Source organism: Elephantulus edwardii, unplaced genomic scaffold (genome assembly GCF_000299155.1).
Source record: "Elephantulus edwardii isolate Elephantulus edwardi_28Jun2011 unplaced genomic scaffold, EleEdw1.0 scaffold00059, whole genome shotgun sequence".
Classification (NCBI taxonomy): Eukaryota; Metazoa; Chordata; class Mammalia; order Macroscelidea; family Macroscelididae; genus Elephantulus; species Elephantulus edwardii.
Window position 1 is genome coordinate 4722960 of NW_006399809.1, and position 6979 is coordinate 4729938.

Genomic DNA, 6979 nt, shown 5'->3' on the forward strand with positions numbered 1-6979 from the left:
TTAATTAGTACGGGAAGGATTAAAACCAACATTTTCGGGGTATGGGCCCGATAGCTTATTTAGCTGACCTTACTATAGAATGTGGTGTAATGGTAGCACGGAGAATTTTGAGTTCTTAGGTTTAGGTTCAATTCCTAATGTTCTAGAAATAAGAGGATTTAAACCTCTTTTATTTACTCTATCAAAGTAACTCTTTAGTCAGACATATTTCTATAATTGTGGAGGAATATAGGCTAGTATAATTGGCATAGAAATGTAGTATACAAAGGGCTAGTGTCAAAGGTAAGAAGTTTTTTCATAGTAGATGCATAAGTTTGTCATAACGGAATCGTGGATATGATGCGCGTACTCATAGGAATACAGTTGTTAGAAGTAATGTTTTTATGGCAAAATTAGTTGAGAAAAGTTCTGGTACTAGTGGGTTATGTTGAGGGCATAGGAATAGAATAGTTGTAAATGCATTTATTATGATGATGTTTGCGTATTCAGCTAAGAAAAATAAGGCAAATGGACCTGTTGCATATTCAGCGTTGTAGCCGGATACTAGTTCTGATTCACCTTCTGTTAGGTCAAAAGGTGCTCGATTAGTTTCGGCTAGCGTGGAGATGAATCATATTATAGCTAATGGTCATATTGGGAGTAAAAGTCAAATGTGTTCTTGGGTTGTAATTAGTGTTGATAAGGTGAAAGATCCACTGATAATAATGATTGGTAATAAAATTATAGCTAGTGATACTTCGTAGGAGATAGTCTGGGCAACTGCTCGAAGTGCTCCAATTAGTGCATATTTTGAATTTGAGGCTCAGCCTGATCATAGAATAGAATAGACTGCTAGGCTTGATATAGTTAACATGAATAATATTCCTAGATTCATATTTATTAAGGATGTAGGTATTGGGATAGGGGTTCATAAAATTAGTGCGATAGTTAGTGCTAGGATTGGGGCAATGATGAATACTGAGGATTTTGTAGGATATAGTGGTTCTTTAATAAAAAGTTTAATTGCGTCGGCAATGGGTTGGAGAAGTCCATATGGACCAATAATATTGGGGCCTTTACGTAGTTGTATGTAACCTAAAATCTTACGTTCGACTAAAGTTAGGAAGGCTACGGCTAGTAGAATGCGGATAATGAGGGTGATAAGATTAATAATGTACATTGTTAAGAAGAGGAATTGAACCTCTGAGTATAAAGGCTTAAATTTTATGCAATTACCGGACTCTGCCATCTTAACATACCCTGGTTTTGGGTAAAGTTATGAGTGTTATTTATAAATTAAGATAGATATCATAAATATTAATTAGAGTGCTTATGAGAAGTAGGCTCCATTTCTCTTGTCCTTTCGTACTGGGAGAAATTAGTTATAGATAGAAACCGACCTGGATTACTCCGGTCTGAACTCAGATCACGTAGGACTTTAATCGTTGAACAAACGAACCTTTAATAGCTTCTGCACCATTGGGGTGTCCTGATCCAACATCGAGGTAGTAAACCCTATTGTCGATATGGACTCTAGGATTGTTTTTCTTAAATTGAACCTTCCTTGCATATCTGTTATGAATCCCATTTGGTCATGATTAATTATTGTTTTGATATACTGTTGGATTCTATTGGCCAGGATGTTGCTGAGGATTTTTACATCTGTGTTCATGACAGATACTTGTCTATAGTTTCCTATTTTGGTGGTGTCTACCTGAGTTTGGTATCAGGGATATACTTGCTTCATAGAATGAGTCTGGGAGTGTTCCATGTTTTTCTATTTTCTGAAATACTTAAATGTAGAACTGGTGACAACTCTTCTCTGAATGTTTGCTAAAATTTTCTAGTAAAACCATCTGGCCCGGGGCGCTTTGTTGTTGTTGTTGCTGTCAGTTGTTTTAGGACCTGTTTTTTCTTTTGTAATGGATCTGGTCCAGGTGTTCTGCTTCAGTCTGTGTTGGTTTATAAGTTTCTAAATATTTGTCCATTTCCTCTAGGTTTTCATTTTTGATTATGTTGTTGTTGTTATGTGCTGTCAAGTGAGTACAGTTTTTCCTAAAATTCCATCATTAGCCTTCTAATTTCAGTTGGTTTTACTGTGACATTGATCCTGTCATCTCTTATTTGGGTGATTTGTGTCTTTTCTTTTTTCCCCTTTGTTAGCTTTCCTACTGGCTTGTCAATTTTATTGGACCTTTTCAAAGAACCAACACTTGGTCTTGTTGATAGTTTCAATTGCTTTTCTGTTTTCCATCCCACAATTTCTCCCCTAAGTTTTATAATTTCCTTTCTTTTAGAGGTTGTTGGGGTTTTTTTTGCTGTTCATTCTTTTCTAGTTGTGGGAGATTTGGGTTAAATAATATATTTTAATTCTTTCTTCCCTTTTGATGGATTTGCTTATTGCTGTGAATTAACTTCTTAAGTGCTGTGTAGGCTGTTTCCCAGAGGTTTTGGGAAGTTTTGTTTTCATTCTCATTCATTTCAAGACCCTTCTTCCCCCCCCCTTTTTATTTCTTCTATTAACCATTCATATTCAAGCAGGCTGTAGTTCAGCTTCCAGGTGTATGATTTTTGCACATTTATCCTCTTGCTGATTTCTAATTTTGTAGCACTGTTGTATGAGAAAATTCTTTGTCTGTCTTTGATGGTTTTTTAATTTATTGAGCCTTGTTTTGAGAGTACATTAGCCTGTATAGATCTATGAGATTGAGTTGATTGGTTGTGTAATTCAATTCTACAGTATCTTTGTTTAATGTCATTCTGGCAGTTTTCTCTTTCCTTGAGAGTGGTATATTGAAGTCTTCTACTATTGTAGTGTTATTTCTTTTTTCAGCTTTTAATGTTTGCTTTGTGTATTTTGCAGCTCTATCATTTGGTCCGTAGATATTTATTATGGTTATATCATCTTGTTCTATTGACCCTTTAAGCATTATATAGTGTCCTTCTTTGTCCTTTGTGGTGGTTTTTACACTGAAATTTCTTTTACTTAATTTTGTTACCCCTGCTTTTTTTCCTAGTTGCATTTGCTTGGTATATTTTTTTCCCCCCAGCTTTTTATTTTCAGTCTGTCTTTATCTTCACTTTTCAGATATGTCTCTTATAGACAGCAAATTGATAGGTTTTGGTTTTTTATCTAATCTGTTACTCTTTTTTATTTTCATAGTGCATTGAAACCATTCACATTCAGTGTAATTATTGAGAGGCAAGGTTTTATTGTTATCATTTTTGTTGGGTTCTTTTTTATTGTTGCTAGTTACTTTGATCCATCATCCTTTCTGTGGTATCTCTATGAGAAGGTCTTCCTTCACTATTTCCTGGAACATTTTTGCAAACTCCCTTAGTTTCTCCTTTTCTGAAAATATCTTGATCTCTCATTTAATGGACAATTTTGCTGAGTACAGTATTTTTAGTTGACAGCTGTGTTGAGTGTTTGATTTGTGTTATTCTACTGTCTTCTTGCTCACAGGGTTTCTGCTGAGAAATTGGCACTTAATCTTCTCTCTCCTTTACAGGTTACTTTTCATTTTCTCCTTTATAGGTTTCTCTTCATTTCCCCCTACCTGCTTTCAGAATTCTCTCCTTGTCTTTGATTCTGTAAATCTGACCTAGGACATGCCTCAGTATTTTTCTTTTATGGTCTACCTATTCAGCTCAGCTTCTTGAATGCATATTCTCTCATTCTTCATAATATCTGGGAAGTTTTCTTCTAGTAACCTTTCCACAACTTTTCCCATGCCTTGTTTTTCTTCTTCTTGTTCTGGAACAAGATGTGCTTATCTTATTCCTCTTGATGATATCCCACATTATTCTTAGGTTTCTTCAATTTGATTCTGTGCTTTGCTCTAGTAGATTAGTGCTGAGAGCTCCGTCTTCAATTTTGCTGATTCTGTGCTCGATTTCTTCAATTCTGCTCATCTGTCCCTACATGTTAACAGCTTCTGAGACACTGGTCCTAATATTCTGTATTGCTTTTTCTCATTTTTCTAGGGTTTGTAATACCTCATTTATCTGCATTGTCTTTATTTATTAAATTTCCTCTTGGCTTTTTCTTGTAGAAACCTGCAATTATCTTTCACTCCTCGAAGTACTTGACCATTGTTCTTTTAAATTGTGTCAGAAAGTTCCTTCAGACTCTGGCTTAAGGAAATTAATTGATTCTGTGTTTTCATCACTTTTCAGGGGGTAAAATCTTGCTTGGTTTTGTGGTATATGAAAGGTAGTCTTTTTCCGTGTCATAATTTTTCTTCTTTCCCCCTGGAGCCCTAGCAGGTCCTGGGTCTAATGCCTTTGGCTGGGAAGCTTTTTGCTCCAGAGGAGGGAAAGGCAATTTACCCTGCTTGAATATGTCTCTGGTCCCTAGGCTCGTGGGAAGACTGTCTTCAGTTAGGGAGTTAAACACTCCAGTAGAAAAGGGGAAGACAACTCACTTTACAGTCCTTTCTCTTTGGTTCTGTGGCAAATTCATAGGGAGGCCACTGTGGAGGAAATTTTCTCTGTCTCCGGTCTTTCCTTTCTGATTCCCCAGCTAGCAAGAATGTTCATTGTGGCTGGGAATACTCTGGATAGTAACTGGAGGAGAGCTGACCTGTTTCTATTCCTTCTAGTTCCACAGCTGATTCTCTGTGGCTGATAAACCCACCAGAAATGAAACCTTCCTCTGCTTCTCTCCTGGGGATGCTGAGATCACTCCAGTTCAGGAACACACGCAAAAGGGAACTTGAGGAGAACTCATGCAACTTTTGTTCCTTCTTCTCTGTGGCTATGGAGTCCCCTTGGAAGGGAACTTAGTCTGTCTCTGTCCTGAGTCTGCTGTGTCACCTTGATGGGATCTAAGCTAGAGGGGGACTCACCCGGCTTTTGGTCCTTCCTTTCTGGTCCTGCAGCAAAGTTCTTTGTGGCTTCAGAGTTCTCTAGAAAGGGAAATTTGCTATGCCTCTATCCCAGGCCTGCTGGGAGTTTCATCCTTGCAGGAACTCACCTGGAGGGGAGCTCAAAGGCCTTCTTATTTTGCTCATTAGCATCTTTTCAGTTCTCTCTACCTGAGCAATATCAATCATGTTCTTACGTTTTCGTTTTCTAACTCCAGGTCTTTGCCCATTTTATTACAATAACGTTTGCTCAAACTGACCTTATTTAATACTCATCTTCTCCAGATACACTTCTTTATCTCAGACTGGAACTTTGTTTGATGATGTGTAAGATTCACAATTTGGTTTTAATTTTGGTTTATAATTACAGAATTTTAAAAGTATTGCAAAAAATAAAAATGAGGTAAGGATGTCAGTCAGGTGAATCAACTTGCTCACTTCCTATTTGTGTGTCACAGAAGTCCTGAATGCCTCTGCAGCTCTAGCAACTGAAATGTCAGAAACACATAGTATAATGGACTTTTCTCCTTTAACAAACAAAAAAAAATTTTTTTTTGGCTCTTTTCAGTTTATTGCATGAAAGTGTTACACTAGTCCAAGTTAAAAGTGGACCCCAAATGGTTACATTATACAGGCTGTGAAGTTTTAAACTTGTGACAAGGGACAGAAGGGAAATTTTCTACTCATTGCAAGGAAATCCTCACTTAAGTTTCAGTGAGCCACAAGCACTTAAAACCCATGAGCCTTCAGCTGGTCGTCCTTAGCCAGTCCAATCTCTACAAGGAACTGGCATATGTTCTTGCGTTGGTCACCCTTCTCCATATTCTGGATGCTCAATTACAGTACCATTGCAGGCAAACTTCTTCTTAAACGCCTTCACTAGTTTCTTTTTATCGTAATCATCAGCGATCCCTTGGACAGTTGTAAGGGTCTTCCTGCCGTTTCTCTGTTGAATTCTTATATGGATATAATCCTCAGTCCCGGCAGGAAGGTCATCACCCTTACTTGCATCAGCAAAGGGGTCGAAAGAGTGGAGGTTCTGGATAGCGGACATACGATACGATTCCTTTTCCTCGGTGGAAACGGCCTGCGGAAGGCGGTGGCGGGAGAAGGCGGGCAGGGGGTACGGAGCGTCGGGAAGCGAGGGGGCTCGAGGGGGAGGCAGCTTGAGTCCTCGGCGGTGGCTCAGTGATTGGGGCGCACAAACAAAAATTTTAAAGTCCACACATCCTGTACCTAGAAATCACTTATGTAAGGGGTTAATTATCTTTCTAAGGATGCCACGTCACTAGTCCTAATTCTGGGTCCAGGGTCTCCAAACTCCTGATCTTGCCAGAACGGCAGCAATTTTATCATCTATGTTCATTTGAGATCTTATGCTACCTGTGTATAAGGAATAGATGCAATGTGGGGAAGATCAAAAGCTGACATCTACCTGCTTCATATAGCGGAACTGTTCCCCGTAATTACATCTGTGTTATTGTGCTGTATTTTACCAGTGAGTAGGAACCAACCCATATCTGATCCTCCAGGGACTTTTCTGAGACAGTTAATCGCAAGGGAGGAGACTGTTCATCTTTTCCTTAGCAGCTAGTGAATTTGAACTATGTGCCTTTGGAATTTCAGCACAACTTCTTGCCACTAGACCACCATTGTTGTTGTTGTTATGTGCCGTCGAGTCGCTTCCGACTCATAGCGACCCTATGCACAACAGCCCTAAACCCTGCTCTATCCTGCGCCAACCGCACCGCCTCTGATACACCCATCCCGATTACCCCAGTCACTGAATCAATCCATCTCATAGAGGGTCTTCCCCTCCTGCGCTGTCCCTCCACCCTCCCAAGCATGATGTCCCTCTCCAAGGCCCCGTCCCTCCTGGCAACATGTCCAAAGTATGTCAGACGAAGCCCCAGAATCCTTGCCTCCAAGGCGTAGCTTGGTTTAATCCTCTCCAAGATGAATCTGTTGGTTTTCCTGGCAGACCACCATAGCTCCCTATATTATCCATGTTGTTGTGTACCACAGAGTTAGAACCAACCCATAGCTGACCCTCAGGAGGGATTTCAGAGGCAGTTAATCACACAGGAGGAGACTGTCCATCTTCTTTCATAGAGTAGCTGATGGCCTTGAAC